Source organism: Pteropus alecto, unplaced genomic scaffold (genome assembly GCF_000325575.1).
Source record: "Pteropus alecto unplaced genomic scaffold, ASM32557v1 scaffold3, whole genome shotgun sequence".
NCBI classification, from domain to species: domain Eukaryota; kingdom Metazoa; phylum Chordata; class Mammalia; order Chiroptera; family Pteropodidae; genus Pteropus; species Pteropus alecto.
Window position 1 is genome coordinate 12548843 of NW_006442484.1, and position 17290 is coordinate 12566132.

The 17290-nt window shown below is 40.4% G+C and overlaps 1 protein-coding gene and 1 pseudogene across 1 annotated transcript in view; one reads left to right on the top strand and one right to left on the bottom strand.

Annotated features, from left to right (window-relative positions):
• Window positions 1-17290, bottom strand: part of NCKAP5 (NCK associated protein 5) — a 570133-nt gene that overhangs the window by 520592 nt on the left and 32251 nt on the right. The window lies entirely within an intron of this gene.
• Window positions 2980-3098, top strand: LOC112470482 (annotated as a pseudogene).

Below are 17290 nucleotides of genomic sequence, written 5' to 3' on the forward strand. Positions count from 1 at the left end.
TTGACTTGCCTGGCTATAATTTTGTTGTGCTCTGGCTGACACCATCTCTCCATATCTCAAAGACTCTGCAATAGGTCAGATAATGTCCCCCATCACCATCAATATGTCCACAGCCTAGACCCTGAAACCTATGAAAATATTACCTTACATGGCCAAAGGGACTTTGAAAGTATGATTAAGGATCTTGAGATGGGGAGATGATCTCAAGTTATCTGAGTGGTTCTAATTTTATCACAAGAGTCCTTGTAAGAGGGAAACAAGGGAGGTCAGTGTCAGAGGAGGCTATTTGACAATGGAAGAAGAGGTCAGAGTGATCCATTTGCTGGAAGTGTGCCATGAGCCAAGGAATGCAGGTGGACTTTAGAAGCTGGAAGTCAAGGGAATGGATTCTTCTCAGGAGCCTCCAGGAGGAATGCAGCTGAGTCAACACCTTGACCTCAGAACTTCTAAACCTATTCAGACTGCTGACTTCCAGAATTGTAAGATAATAAATTTGTGTTGTTGTAAGCCACTAAACTGGTGGTATTTTGGTACAGCAGCGATAGGATATTAATACACTTTCCCAGACTGCTCTGGGTACCACTCTCCCAAGCCTGACCTGATCCCAGCATCCTTCTTCTCTTTTTTTGTTCCTTCCCAGTCAATGTTTACTGAGCACCTCCTATGTGCTAGCTCTGTGCTTGGTACTGAGTAAAGAATTACAGAGACATACTCTCTACATTTATGAAGATGATCATCTGACCCAAAATGAGTAACAGCAAATGTTATGAAAACTACAGAGGAAGCATATGATGCCTTTTGTGGGCTGAATTTTGTGTTCCCCTCACAAATTTCTATGTTGAAGCTCTAATCAATCTTCAATGTGAAGGTATTTAAAGATGGGGACTTTAGGAGGTATTAAAGGCATGAGGGTAGAGGCCTCATGAAAGAGATTTGCAACCTTACAAAAAGAGACACGAGAAGGACACAGTAAAAAGGCAGTAGTCCGCAAGACAGGAAGAGACACCAGATTGGCCAGCATCTTAATCTGGGACTTTCAGTGTCCAAAACTATAAGAAGTAAATGTCCATTGCTGAAACCACTCAGTCTGTGGTGTTTGTTATAGCAGCTGGAGATGACTAAGACAATGAACATGGATGCACATCATGGGAGAGTTGGGGAGGGCCCTGACTTACTCTGTGAAGGAAGGAAGCCTAAGCTAAGACCTGAAAGATGAGGAGATGGGCTCATTCTGGAGAAGGAAGGCAGGAAGACAGCAATGTGCTTTGCAAGCAGAGGAAAGAGGGTGGGTAAAAGGGAAGTCAGAGGAGAAGGTAGGCCCAATCAGGCCCAATTCCACGCCCAATTCCAGGCCACAGCAATTTTTTTTTTTTTTTTTTTTTTTTAACTACAATCTAAAGAGAGAGGTTTCAAACAGAGAAATGACAAGATATCTAAAAACATCAGATTCCTGAGACGATATCAGGGAATGGATTCCAGAACTCAAGAAAAAACGATGGGTTCACACCTTTGAGGTTTTGATGAAATGTGCACGTTTCCCAGTCAGAGAGCATATTAATCCAACAGCTATGTGATAAACTTTTATCAGAAACAACTCGTCTCACAGTGAGCTGTCTCTGAGTAGTGCCTCGATAAAGTAGGACAATGGAGAGAAACCTGTCAGGGAGAATGGAGGGAATGGACAGCCAGGACAGCCTCTGGGAGACCAAGCCCTGCAGAAACTTGAACTGGGGTGGGCCATCTGGTGAGCAGCCCAGGCCCCAAGCAAGTGGGGACAGGCAGAGCATAATGACCCACTTCACATTTCACTCCTAGTGGCAACCCTGGATGTCTGAGCCCTCTGTCCCACCCTTGGCATCCAGCATGGGGATGGACATGACGTTTTCCTTGGCTGAGTTTACAGTCTCACAGCAGAGATAAACCTGGGCACATGCCACACTTAAGGGGTGCTAAGAGACCATGCCTGGCATGCCTCCTGAGACTTTGAGGGGAAGCAGAGGACAGGCCATCTGCTTCTCAGGAAGCCTCTGCACTTCTGGGCAGCTTGCTGCCTCCTAATTCCTTGGTGGAAAAGAACCCACTTTGGAAACAAATTCTCTCAGATTTATTTTTATGAGCCTTGAAAGCAAATATCTGCTGCTAGTCACAGTCAGAGCAGTGGAACAGAAAACAGAAAAACGTATGTATTTTGACTGAGACACTATAATTGCCATCGAGTTGCCCCAAGGACAGGTCAGCCCTTGCATAAATGTGCTGGTCCTTATTTGGTGACATGGCTTTGACTTCATCAGGCATAGGGGTTTTAAGGGAAACAACTAAATGCAGTATCCAGCACATAGCAAATGCAAAATAATAATAATAATTAAAAAGCACATAAAATCCGTTATTATTATCCCAATTTTAACCTAAAGCAGACATTTGCTACCTAATAAGAATCTAAATGTAAATAAAGCTTAAAAAATGCAAATGAAATCAGTGTCTATAAAGAAACATAAACTCTTAATATTTATTTTGAAAAGACATTCTTTTTAATAGCAGTGAAGACCAGATATAATAAAAATGCATAATTCTGCCCCGTGAATAATCAACCCCATTTTGTTGATTTGAGTGGTTCTCTGAAATGGAGGTCTTAGACCTTAAAACTATGAAGAAGTCTCATGTTTGGCCTTGAACATAGCCCAGTAAAATATTATTTTAATTTCTTTAGGAAAAAATCATTTCACAGACCTCGAGTTCAGAAATTAGAACAGTAGAATGTAGAGAGAGGGTAGTTGCAGTGAGTTAATAATGTCCTTCCAATACCTGAAGCATCATTATTCAGAAGATGATGACAGTCTAATCCCCACATCTCTTGATTAAACAAATGACAGAACAGAAGCTTGGTTTTCAGACAGGAGAGATGTTTATTAGCAATGAGGAGAGAGTCTCAGGCAGTAAAGCTATAAAATTACTTTTTCCACAGGTCTTTTAAAAAAAGATGTCTACGGCCATGCCACCCTGAACAAGCCCAATCCTGTCTGATCTCGGAAGCTAAGCAGGGTTGGGCCTGGTTAATCCTTGGATGGGAGACCACCTAGGAAGACCAGGTGCTGTAGGCATAAAAAATAAAACATAAGAGATTGTAAGCTGACAAGGTCTTTGCAATCTATGAGGTCAACCAAGAGTTGCCTTGCCTAAGAAAAAATAATTAATTAATCAATTAAAATAAATTAAAAAAGAAGAAATAAATGTATCTGCTCATTTTGGTTTAGATGTAATCATGCCTAGAAGTGGCTGAAGAGGAGAGACTCTTTGAGCTTCCATTCTTACCACTGGATTCTCTTCTAGTCACAGCCAAGCAGACACACAAAAACACAAACTCCCAACAACATCTCAACTCACAGACGTCCCATCACTGGCTGAAGCTGGGCCCCTCTCAGTGCTGTCACTCACCTTCTGATCCACCAGAGGTCTGTAAGCAGAGCACTGCTGACATGAACCAGTCTCTTTTAAACTCCAAGGACACATTTTCTCTGTCCTGACATTGATTTTGGCAAAGGAATATACACTAACATTTTCCTACATCCTTGCAAATGAGCTCAGCCATCCCCTTTATAGACCAGTGATTTTTGAGACCAGAGTCAGGCTGCCTGGAAGCACCACCAAATGCAAATGGAGAAAGCTTCTCTTTCAATATCAGCCAGAAGGCGGTCCGGAAGGCAACCACAGTCCTAGTGTACGATGCCTACCAACTTAAATTTGGGACTGGTGTGCTGCTAGTGGAATTCATCCCAATGTCCAGAATAATCTTCTGAAGCAGCCTTTAACAAAAAGCAAGCCGCCATCCTTTCCTCCTCAAGCAGATGGTAAGCCCCGGGTGGGTATACAGACTGAGCCTTTTGTGGCATGTGAGGTAAAGGCTGCCGGCTGCATTCTGGGCAGAGGGGTTCATTTGCATTACCAGCCCACTTACAGCATAACCGGTCTGTGTTTCAGAGTAAAGGTGCCCACCTTTCCAAAGCTGCATCTCCCTGGCATCTGTAACAGAATTCCTGATGGGAAACCAGGCAAGCAAATTTGTCCATTCATTGTGAAGACACAAAGCACACTGAGTTTCAAAACATAACCCATGTTCGACTCTGCCTGAGAAAGCAAATATTCCTTAAGAAATATAGAGAAAGTGGAAAAGAGGACTACCATGTCTTGAATATCAACGATATGCTGGGCACTGTGCTGGACCTTTTACAAAATTTACTTTATTTAACAGTGATGGCAAGCCTACAAAGTGGTTAAGGCAACTGTTATTCTCTATTCCATGGAATATCACCTCCTCCTGCCCACCCCCCCCCCAAATAAAAATAAAAAACAATTAAAAGCTGTAGGATAGTGAAGATGAAGGCTGGAATTCGCAAAGTAGAAGTGGCAGAATTAGGAAACACTCTGTGTGTCCACACCTTACCTACTTCTCCACTCTTCCTTTCAATACCTCCACTCATTAGACCTTCTTGACAATCCCACCTCCCACCCCCATCAGAAAAACAACCAGGTTATCTGCCTTCCATGACCTCCCAGGGAGAGCTATAAAACCTTTGTTCAAAGAAAGATTGGTGTTGTCTTATTCGTGGTCCCAATACACAGCCTGGAAAAAAACATCCCTAAATATTTTTTAATGATGATGATGATTATGGCAGTTGGTCTCTAGAGATGGCCCCATAATGACCCAGACCTCTAGGTAGTCATGCCCTGGGACAGTCTCCTCCCTCACTGAAAATAGATTAGTCCTGTGAATCCCTATAACCTACAGAGCATGGCGGAAGTAACATTCTGCCAGTTCTAGGACTTAGCCTCAAGGTCTAGAAGCCTCTATTTTTGCCCCGAGTCACCATGTAAGAAATCCTGCTGGAGAGACCATGCGGAAAAATTGCATAGAGTGAGACAGAGACCCAGTTAGCCCAGCATCCCACTGAATCAGGCCTTCCAGCCATTCCCACCAAAGCACCAGATATGAATGAGCCATCTTGGATACTATATGCCGATGGAGCCCCCAGATGAATGCAGCCCCAGCCAATACCATGAGCAGAAGAACTATGAAGCTGAGCCCAGAATTGGGAGAGTACAGTGGTACAGTAAGTCCTCATTTAATGAGGACTTACTACAACTTTAAGTGAAATTATGTATAACAAAACCAATTTACCATGGGCTAATTGATATAAACAAATAAGTTCCTATGGCATTTCATCAATGTTATAATAAAAGGACATTTTGAGAACCCGCTGTAGTTGTTCTAAAACCTAAGTTTAGGGATTATTTATTATGCAGTAAAAGACTATAGTAACAATGAAGATGAAGAGGAAGGGAGGGCTATCACCATCTGAATCATCACTATATGCCTTCCCCTTCATATACAGCTTCTAAATTAACCTTCACTATAGTAGTTTGGGATTGGTGTTAGGATACCAATTTACGCATGAGGTTGGGTGAGCTTAAGTAAGTTATCCGAGGTTAGGTAGAGATGAGTTTGAAACTCAGCTGCAACAGCAAAACCCATTTTCTTAATAACTGTGCCATACTTTTCACACAAAAAGAACCACATAATTACCGTTCTCTGACAAAGAGGAGGAGAATGGGGCTGAAGAACAACAACAACAAAAATCTGTTGCTAATTCTTAGACACTTATTTTAAATAACATAAATGGAAGCCATGGGTTACAGTGAAAATAACTTTCAACTCGAATCCTGGAGACTTGAATTCGACTTCTGACCTAATCACTAGCTGTGTGAAACTGAACAAGCAATTTGATTACCAAAAAAGTTTCCTTTTATAAAAGTGAAAATAATAAAATGACTTCTTAGATATTTGTGGTTGTCGTGGGATCAAAATGATATGTTGAATATGAGAGACTTTTGCAAAACAACAAGTAAGAAAAAAGGTCCAATCAAATGTGAAGAGATGTTGTTGAACTGAGTTTTCACCACTTCGTAGTTATCACAGAAGCTCCTAGTTTCAAACTATTTGTATTTTCCTGCTTCCTTACAGGATTAAATACTATATTATTTTCAGAGCTTTGCGACACACCACTTTTTAAAAAATCGAAAATAAAACAAACTCAAAGATAACTATGTAATATATCACTTCTTTACTAATATTTTTGGAGGCAAAGCTGTGAAGAGCAGAAAATATTTGGCTTCTAGTGAATGGCTATATTTCCCATCCCCTTGATCCACTGACTTATGTGAGTTTTGTTCAGGGTTGGGGGCAGGGGATGGTGTACGGGATGTCTTTAGGGAATGTGTGTGGAGAAGACTCACAGTCTTGACATAGGCAAAGAGAGGTCTCCTAGGGGTACTGGAAAAAAAGAATGAAGTAAAATAGACCATAGCTACATAGACTGTCAGGCAAGAAGTAAATATGTGAAGTTATCTGTTCTATAAATAAGATATAAGAATTCTCATAAAGAGAAACTCTTTGTCCCTTGGGTGGGACAGCTAAGAGCATTAAAATAGTCCACTGAAGTCATTACTTAAAATTCTTTTACCAGCTCTTATTTTGTTTTAGAAAACAAATGGTATCACTGGTACTCTCACCGATTTATGAAACATTCCTTTATTGAAAGTAAACTCTAATACCAGAACAAGATAAATGCATACAACTTAAAGTATAGAATTAAAAATAAGAGTTTTAATGATGAACAAGTTATGTGCCAAGTCCTGACTATGAAATGACAAGTGGTGAAGAGCATGCTTTCTGTCAAAGATTCAAATGATATTTTTCCAAAGGCCCCAAAGCATATATATTTTCTAGTATATAAATAAACTAAATATTGTGACTTCTGTTTCAAAGTGGAAGGAATGATAGATAAATTAAGACTAATAAAGCAATTTGTTCAATGCCATAATAAAAAGTTTTAAATAAACCAAGGAAAAAGTTAAAAATATCATCTGGTCTGTCTGAATTTTGAATATGTGACTTAGTTTCTGGGTAATGGTACTCATCTCTATGCTAATATATAACATGTATAATACATGTGTATGCTTATACTTATGGTGACATTTTCATTTGTTCATTGAACAAAAGGGAACTTTACATACTTTTCTTAAAACTAATTACATAAAAACAGAAGCTGTGAGGAGGAAGTCAGTAAACTCTGCATGAAAATTAAGAACCCCATTTTAAAAAGTTATGCTCACAAAATAACGAATATTGTAGAGTAATTATGGTTGATTGAGTATGTCTTTGTTCCAACCTTCCTAAAATGCTGTTACAATTGTTTTATTATGAATATTAATAATATATTATTCATGTTTGCTTTTAGTTTGCTTTTATTTTGCCAAGTGACATGTATGAGACTGAAAATGTGCTTAAATCCATATTTAAAAAGTCAGGGTTAATATTCTCACAAGTATAGTCAATTGTGGCTTTAAAAAAGAAAAATAAGTATAAAAATCTTGAGTGTATTATAACCATCTAATTAGAAAATGAATGTGGCCACATAGGTTGATAACATATCATTAACGATCATTATACAATTAATAAAATGAACAACATGTTCTATAACTTAAAACAAAGCAAAAATTCCCATTTAAATCTAGCATACTAGAAGTCATTCACTGACAACTGTGCCCAGATAGATTCCTCCTTCTAAGACGTGCCTTCTCTCTGTTTCACTCATCCTTTATGTCTTCTCTTCTTGATTCATTTGCAAGAGAAGGTCATTTAATTCTAACTAACTAAATAGCTGCAGAACTAGGCTGGACATATTATAGTGGTTCCATTTTTCCTCTCTACAACCGTCAGTATATAACACACTCGTGGAACATATACAATCACTACCCACAAAGGGAAAGGAGGAATTTTGCAATTATATAGCAGATTTAACCAATATAGACACAAAGAATTTGGGCATAAACATGAACTTCTTTAGCCTGAAGTAGCCATCGTGCTCAAGGACACTGGTATGTCTACACAACACAGTTGAATGAACAATAAGATACCAATGGGCAGAGATCTGTCAAGCAAAAAGCACATCAAAACACATCTCTGGGTTTTCAAGTCCATGGGAAGTGCAAATAAGCAATATAATTGGAGAATCAAAAGGATTCAGACACTTTATGGAAGAGCAAACAATAGCAGAGAAAAACACAAAAATACTCGTGCTAATGACCACTACTACGCTGAATCATTTGCAAACTCCCAAACACATGAATGGAGATATAATAGGTATAGAAATGTAAAAAAATAATTTAAAGAATAAGTTATTAATTAAGCAGTTGAATGCATTTATATTCATAATATGTAAGAAAACTGGGAAGCTTATCATAACTAATTTCTCCGAAGCTTATCATAACTAATTTCTCCGATGATTCTAGAGAAAAAGTGGCCAAGCTTTTCATTTTATATCATTGCTTTAAACTGCTGCTGTCTTTAGAAAGGAGTGTTAAGTATATTTCTCAAAAACAGAAAATAGTCATGGGAAAAGAAAAAATCATTGTTCTGTGTAATCCGATGTGAAAACCAAAAGCCAGATGCATAATTTCCTGCACATAGATTAAACAGAATGTGAAGACTGTGATGGACAGACCTATAGTCCGGTCCTGGGAGACCAAACAGACAAATGATGGAACTCAACATCATACACTGAAATCTCTGCATCTCTATAGATGAATAAACTCAAGGGAGCTGGCAGCAAGATCTGCGTGACTTGTATACTGTGCCCAATGTCATTTCTAATAAAGAAATGACATTGTTTTCATTACATAGTACATTACATGTACTATGTTTTCAGTACATTTTTATTAAGAGAGCATTTGGACTATATTTGGAACCACCCCCTCAAAAAGGTACATGCCTGCAAAGACATCACTCTCTCATCAGGTTTGGAGTACATTAGGAGTACTTCACTGCTTTTGACTGGCATGTAGAAGATACAGAAGTTCAGAAATCTGTACAGAGTTTGCTGCATGAGGCTCCCAATGCAAAAGAATCTAATGGTTTGGAGCCATTCTTGATTCTCCCACCTTGGCAACTCATCTTCATCTGGTCATCTGAAAATCAGCAGGGTTTATGCACTCTAATAACTCATGCAATCTATGCATTCTTTTCCATTTTCATGTCACCCCCTAAGACAGGCTGTTATTGTGTCTACTGGACAAAGCCAGTGTCCTAATCATCCTGTGGAACTCCTCAGATCCCACTATGTATCATTTTCAGTTTCACGTACACCTTTCACTCATTATAGGCTCTGACTCAAAATCATCAATGGCCTCCAACATCATTTCCCCAACTAGGCACCACAGACAACTGTCTTCCCAAGATGCTCCAATAAAAATGAATTTGGTGATCAAAAATATTTTGGGAAAGTCTAAGAGATTAACAATGCAGATTACCACATTAAAGCCTCTGAGATCTTCTGCAGAAGAGAACATTTAAAAAAGTTTCTTTCAGCTTTTCTTACTGTCCAACCATGGGAACTTGTTTGACCAACACACCTCAGCAGAAATACTCGTCCATGGAGAGATGTGTTCGGAAATGCTAGCTCAGAGGATGAAGTTCACGTTGCTTAGTGTGCGTAAACTGACCCGTATTAATGCATCACCCACAACCTACCAACTTTAGCTCCCACTCCTCTTCCATGGAGGCCCAAGTGCTTGCCTCAGGGCCTGAGGGCAAGCCCTCTCCTGACGAGATCTCTCTCTCCCCATCCAAGTCCAGCTGGGGTCAGCTCACGCTCTCCTTCCCCAGAAAGCCCATTTCAACCACCCTGGCCCTCATTCTTTGCTTCGCCTTCCAACCTCCTGTTTATGCTGATTTCTTTTTTCTATTTCACCAGCTTCATACTCAGTGTTTTTGGTATCTTACAGGTCTGTCTGATTTCTCCACATAGATTATAAATTCCTTAAGGGCATTTGTATTTTATAATTTTATAACTAACATAAGTAATTACATTTTATAACATAGTGATGAATCCTATGAATTCATGAAGTCTGGGACAAGATCTTGTGCAATGCCACATATTAAATAAATTATATCTTTTAATGAAAATAAGATGGATTTCCCCAAATAAGTCAGTGAAAGAGAAAGAGGGAGATCTTGTTAAGGCAGAATGAAATTCTCAGAGCGATTATAACTTAGCAAAGTGGGTGAGGGGTGTCCATGAAAAAAGCATTGAATTCCCAAACTTCTACAAAATAATTACCAGTGCTGAAATGTTTGAAGTGAAACCACAGACACAAGACCATCTACACCAAATCCTAAAAGGGACTGTCTGCTAAAAAGGAAAACATGTTCCCTAATCTGATCTAACGTAGATATGATGATTTTCAGGAGGATAAGAAAAAGGATAGGCCTTTTGGGGGTATGTTAAATCCCAAATCAGATGGTTTTCTAATTCCTAATACAGTAAATTCCTAAATCTCTTTACTTATTTTTCTTCCTGCCCTCTACTCAACAATATTTACTGAATACTTACTAGGTACTGATCTCTGAGCAATAAAAACAACTGGAAATGTCTCAGAGAAAATCAGGATAAAGTTTCAGGTACAAAAGAACAAAGGTTTCTAAGTTCTGAAAGTCTTAATGAAATGAAAAAAAAAAAAACAGTTTTAAATAGCATATTGATGTAACAAGGATGAGATAGCCTAAAATAAGTAATACCTAAAAACTGTCAAAAACAGGAAGTGGGCAGAAGTACAGTGTCGAATTTGTGTATTTCTTTTGTTTACTTATTTCTTTTGAGGACTAACGATTTCATGTCACTAAATGTTCAGTATTAGATTAATAATGGACACTGGTCACAGTCTCTCTAAGTCCAACACATTGCCTGAGCCATGGTAGGTACCTAATTAACAGTATGTTGAATCAACTAATGAATGAACAAGTGAATGAAATAAGGCAGGAAAACAAGTGCATAGAAATTCTGTGTTTGGCTGGAACGTTTTTGTTGCTACGATTCCTCTAAACTGGAACACAGTGGATGGTGAGTTGTAAAGATCAATCTTCTTGAGTTAAACATATTTCCCTTAAAAATACTATTATGAAAGATTAAAATTCATATGCACAATAAAATATTTAGGTAGCTTATGTGATTCCTCATTCATGTTACAGTAATTCAGGCAAATTTAGGGTTCCTAATACAAAAGCACCACTCCAGAAATTTGAGAAGATAGGCCATTTTATACAATTTCGATAGAAAAAAAAGTGGAGAGTGACAGCTGAGATTGAACACTTGCCATTTGGGAGGAATTGGGGAGAACCACACTACAATATTAGAATATTACTATGTTTTGGTTAAAAAACATAACAAGTAACTAAAAGGAAAAACAAAAGAACAGTCTAGGAGTCAAGTTGATCTGAATTTGCATCAGGTGAAATGTGTTACAGACTGTATCTGACTATTACGTCAATAGGATGAACAAATCTACGTTGTTTTATAATGCCACACTTACCATCTGACACATGCACATGTGTGTTTATAAAAGTTGATAGGAATTAAATTGGAGAAAATGTTGCTAGCCTAAATCTCATGTAATAGAAAAAAAAGAAATAAATTAGAAAGATTATTGATGATAACATGGTCATTAGACTAACAAAGAACCTTCCAAGGGAAGTAAGATATTTTTCCTGGAGGCATTTGCAATAAAAATGAATAAAGAACTGAGAAAGGGAAGAGAATAAATTCCTTGCTGGCTAGTGAACAAAGCCCAGTTTTTCCTTTCTCTCATTTCTATAATTCTGTGAACAGAGTGTAGGCAAGATCAAGAGAGTGTTGAACCTAAATAAAATCATGGATGAGGTAGTTATTAAATAAATCACATTCAACATTTCCAAATAATTCATTCAAAGCACTAGCAAAACCCACCTGAGGTAGGCTTGTCTGGTAAGGATAACTCACTCCTTAGCAACCCACAATATTTTGTTAATAACACCACTATGAAACTTAAGTTCACCTTATTATATATCTCTATAACAGGGAAAATGACATCTGTCTCACAGATATCAAGACTGCTACCTTTTTAATAAAAATGTGTCTGACACACAATAGGGCTTGGTAAGTGGCAGGTGTCTTTATTACGATGATGTTTAGTATTAAGCTGTTATTATTATCTCTTATCAATACTTCCTCTCTTCCAGAGGACTAGAATTGTATTTCATCTGTGCATCCCTTGCTGCCAGCACCGTGACTTTCTCAGGCATTTGATGAATTTAATGTTTACTGAAACTTTCTAGTTTTATCTTATAAAGTATTCACATCTCAAAGAGAGACTGGATATCATCTCGCCTCATACATGTGGAAAGCACGTGCTCCTTCTGAAAGCAGCTGTAATTGCTATAACTTCCCTGTAATAGTTATTTTCTGTGGGGTGCTGGGAGATGAGGTGAATGTGAAAAAGTCAATCTTATTAGGTCCCAACCAATATAAAAATAACACTAAGAGACCATAGCAGATAGTACATACAAATCTTTTTATACATTAGGTACTGTTCTAAGCCCTTGATATATGTTAGAATTTATTCTTAACAACTTATAAATGTATATAATAGTATTTTTTCTATTTTATAGGTAAGAAAACTAAGAATAGTTAAAAAGATTAATAACCTTGCCCCAAATCACATCAATAAAATGACGGTGTCAGGATCTAGGCCCAGGTCTACAAAGACTCTCAAATTTGAACTTGTAACTGCCTGCTGTGAAAGTTTCAGTTTTAGTAACATTCCAAGTCCACAATCCACTTAGAAGCCTGTCTTAACTTATAGCAGTAAGTGCTATTACATATTTTCAACATCTTCTAACACAGCATAAAATTATTTGTTTCTCTCCCTTCCTCAAAACCCTCTGCACCTGCTACAGTACCTGAGAACCAAGGCACTGGTATCCTTCTTAAAGCATTTTGTAGTTGTGTTCATGTGAAATAATTTAAAACAGCTATGCTCTCTGAGATGAACAATGAATTCACAGAGACTGTTTAGTTATGCATTACCACCTACTGTCCAAGAAGTTTGAGCTGAAGGGGACACTGAAAACAGACTTCATTGGGAGAAGGAAGGTGGAAGAGTGTAAATTCAAGGAAGCAGTGTTCATAGGTTATATGCAAATACTACTCCATTTTATATAAGAGATTGAGCACCTATGGATTTGGTATCTGGTGGGGTCTTGGAACCAATCCTCTGTGGATACAGAAGGATGACTGTAATAGGCTTGAGTAACAAATTCTCCACCAAGACAAAACAAAATTAAAAAACAACAAAAACCAAGACAAAACAAAATTAAAAAACAACAAAAAACAACCCTGTATATCTAAAAGTTCCCACAAAGCCTCATGGTACTAAACAATAAAAAGCTTCCTTGGATGTCTCCATTCTTTCCTAATAACAGAACTCACCCTACAATTACTCTCTTGGTTTATGTGTTACCTCGCCATATACACAGCCAGCCCCATAATAAGCTCCCTATGGTATACTACTTTGCTTGTAAAATTTCTTTGAATAAAACTTTTCCAAATGATAAACAAAAGGATTAGCATTATATTTGAAATGCCAACCCAATCTTATAAGTATCAGATGGAATTCTAGAAGTCATTTTGAAGAAAAGTCATAAATGATATTCACAGCTGAGAAATAAAAATGACTGCCCTCTGTGTTGAAAGAGATGAGAAAATGAACGAATCTACATGAAGGCCTTCTGCACATTCTCTCTATATAATCATGCACCGTATAATGATGTGTCTGTCAATGACAGACTACATACAGAATGGTGGTCCCATAAGATTATACCGAAGCCGGCAAAAAAAAAAAAAAAGAAAAGGGAGCTGAAAAATTCCTATCACCTAGTGACATGGTAGCTGTAGTATCACTGAAGCTCAACACATTACTGACGTGTTTGTAGTGATGCCAGTGCAAACAAACCTACTGCACTGCCAGTTGTATTAAAGTATAGCACATACAATCACGGTAGTAGGCTATACCACCAGTTTTGTGTAAGTGCACTCTATGATGTTAGCACAATGATAAAATCACCTAAGGACACATTTCTCGGAATACATCCCTGTCGTTAAGTGGTGCATGACTGTAAATAATAAAAAGGAGAAACTGTCATTTATCCACCTGAGATATTCCCTGTTTTCAAAGTAATGGGTAAAAATGATACAAGACTTGATTGTCTTCATATGGTTCAGACAAGGCATACAAACTCATTTCTTATGCTCTAAGTACAGAAAATTACTCCATTTCTAAAGTAAATATATACTAGAAAACTTGACGATATCTCAAGAATGCCTCGTAGCTAAAGAAACTTCATTGCCTACTCATTTTGCTTAATTTTCTAGACTCCCAGCAACTTTGTGCTAACACTTTCATCTCATTTATGTCCAAGGATAAGGCAATAGTCCAGAACCTTGAAATGTTTCCACATCCAGCAACCAGCAATTCACTGAGGAACCACGGTCTCAGAATGGAGTTTCTCCCCATGATGACTTCCTGGTAATGTACATGTTACATGCATTTCACTTATCTTTTACAAGCTACATTCCTATAACTAAGCTTCATAAGCTTCTTCTGAGTTGTTTATTCTGTGTTTTAAAGCTCTGTCAGCTTTTGGGATGATTTGTACGATTCTTTTTCTTTTTGGTTAAGCGAGACTGATGAGCATTACTGGGCCTTTAGGTAGAACCCCTGCTATTTAAAATTTCTGCTGCTGGGATTAAAGGAGATAATACCTATCAAAGCCTTTTATAAACTGTAAAGTCCTGGTCAAATGTAGTGTGCTACAATATTAACCGTCATGGCAATAACCACAATCTAGCTGTAACGTGGGCTTCATAATGCTGATAGTCATTTGGGCCTTGTCTTTGCTTCATTCCCAATCCAGGGCCTACACTAGTACCAACACAGCAGAGCCTCTCAAGAAAGTTTTGTTTGGATCAGTAAATGAATGACTCTAAAACATCACGCGGTTTTCTAAATTAATGTCGACAGGCAAAACAAAGTTAGGCATGACAATTTCGATAATGAAAATACTCTGCCAAAATACTGAGGTGCTGAGAAAAAATACTGCAAAACAAAAAGTTCTTCTGAAAATAACTTGTTTGATAATAAAATCCGGCCCTTTACAGTTAGCACTGGGGAGGGAGAGAAGGCGACAGATTGGGGGAGGAATTTCTATTAGCCTAGAAAATGTGTATTAGTTCAAATGGCCTAAAGGAGGAGGCTGCCATCCCAGAAAAAGGAAGGGGTAATGTTTTTGGGGGGTTAAAATGTAAAAACACATAAATGGAAGCAGCAAAGGTTATCTCAGCACTGAGCAGCCTTAATCCCCAGACACTATCTTTTTAGTGTCTAATTTGCAGGCTTAATCCCCAGACACTATCTTTCTAGTAGAAATGACACAGACTCTGTGGGAGGATGGAAGGGTCTGCAGTGGGAAGAGAGCAGTAGCTGAAGAAGAGGTATTGATATGGAATGAATTATTTTTGGAAAATGCTTTCATGAGCATAGGCAGAAGTAGTTCTGGTCATTAAAGAGGTTAACAATTTTAAGTACCTCTGTGTACGGAAGGGTGTGTGAGCAGGTGGGGAATGAAAATAGAAAAGAAGATGGCAGTGTCTAGGAACAGGGGGCCTCCTTTAACCGACAACAGAAACCTGGAGAATAAGAAGGGAAACTCTGGGGCAGCTGCTGGTTACTCCTGAAAGCAAAGCGCTAGCACTGAATTTAACCTAAGGAGATGAGGATATCCTAAAGGCCCCTTTTTATTATGGGGTGGGGGACGGGTGGGGCCTAGGAGAGAAAGACCAAACTGCCTGCTACCCGGGCGGTCCATAGGGCTCCAGTGGTAGGGAGAGCCCCTGCACCAGTGCCCGCTAAGCTCCAAAAAATATCGTATTTCTGTCCATCAATCAACATTAAGCTGCTCTGGGGGCTGGGCTTTCTGCACAGGCAGTTGCCAGTAGCAACAGGGCACACACTCACAGCTCCTGCCGGGCTGGGGCGGCAGCAGCAGCAAGGAGATGGAGAGCAGCCAGGGCTAGAGGTCCTGAGTTGTTGTGTAGACAAGGTCAGGGACCCATTGGTGATGGGGAGGGTGGGAGGAGTTGGGAAGCAACTATGGCAGGTGGAGGCCGGCACACCCCGCTGGGGCCAGCTCAGGCAGTGGTCCAGGCCGCTGGCCCCTGGGGTTGGGAGTTGGAGAGTCTGGTGGCACAGCAATGCCTTTGCCAAATACAGCATCTTCCTGCTCTCTTGGAGATGCCTCGTTCTGTGGACACCTGGACACAAGAGCCAAGGCCAAGGGGCAGAAGAAGTGCTGATCCTGCTCCTGGGAGGGTTGGAGTACCCAAGATCCAACCACTCCCTGCCACCCCTCTACACCCGTAAGCAGGAGTCTCTGGAGGATGCCAACGTGGAATTCTGTCTGCACGTGTGCGTGTTTTCATTTGTATTTCCAGCACAAAAGGGGTAGGACCCACAGGTGGAAAGGGGTGTGTGTGTGCGTGCGTGCGCGCACGTTACGCGGGGCAGAGGCTGTGTGGGACCTGGAAAGTGGATGACAGCACACACACCCATCTGGTTCCCACGCGCAGTCCTGCCTGGGGTGCCCAGGTGCTCGGACTCTAAAAAAGGAGCCCATAACCTCACGCCAACTCCCTGAACTTCTCCCCCTGCCGTTGGGATCCGGTAAGGTGGAAATGAAGGGCGACAGTGAGGGAGGGCGGTAGAGGGCAGAGATGAACCCAGGAGCTCACAGAGGGAGGCACAGAAACAGGGAGTCAGCAGGGGCTAGAGAGCAAAAGGACCGGGAGAGGACACGGCAGCCTTGTGCTGGGGGCGCGCCTGAAAGGGGAGCGGGTTGGCTTCTCCTTACCTGGCCCGTGTTGGAGCATTTTGCAGTGGGTTGGGGGCAGGGCGGGCGCCGCCCCCACCCGGGGGGCAGAGGCTGCAGTGCTGTCACTTCGGGGACAGCAAGGCGCTGGCCGCAGAGTCCCGAGTTGGCAAACTTGCCATGCCCGGAGCGCGTGGAGGGAGCCTGGGCCACGCGCACTCCACAGCCAGCCCGGGGCTCGGGGTAGCCAGGACACCGTGCTCCCTCGCGATCTTCCGCTTTGTGTTCCACTGGTCCCCCTGCGCCTGCCTCCGGGTGTCCCCGCGCCCTCTCAGCAATGGGATGTTTCACTGGCGTTCCGAGAGCCCTCAGGTCTGCCTGTGACTTTCTTCCAGGAGACGCGCGTTAAACAGCTGCCCAGGAGCGCCTGGCCGGGCTGCGCTGGTGCGCTCGTACTAGGCGGCTCCGGCCCATAGATTCCCGCCCCCCACCGTCTCCCCC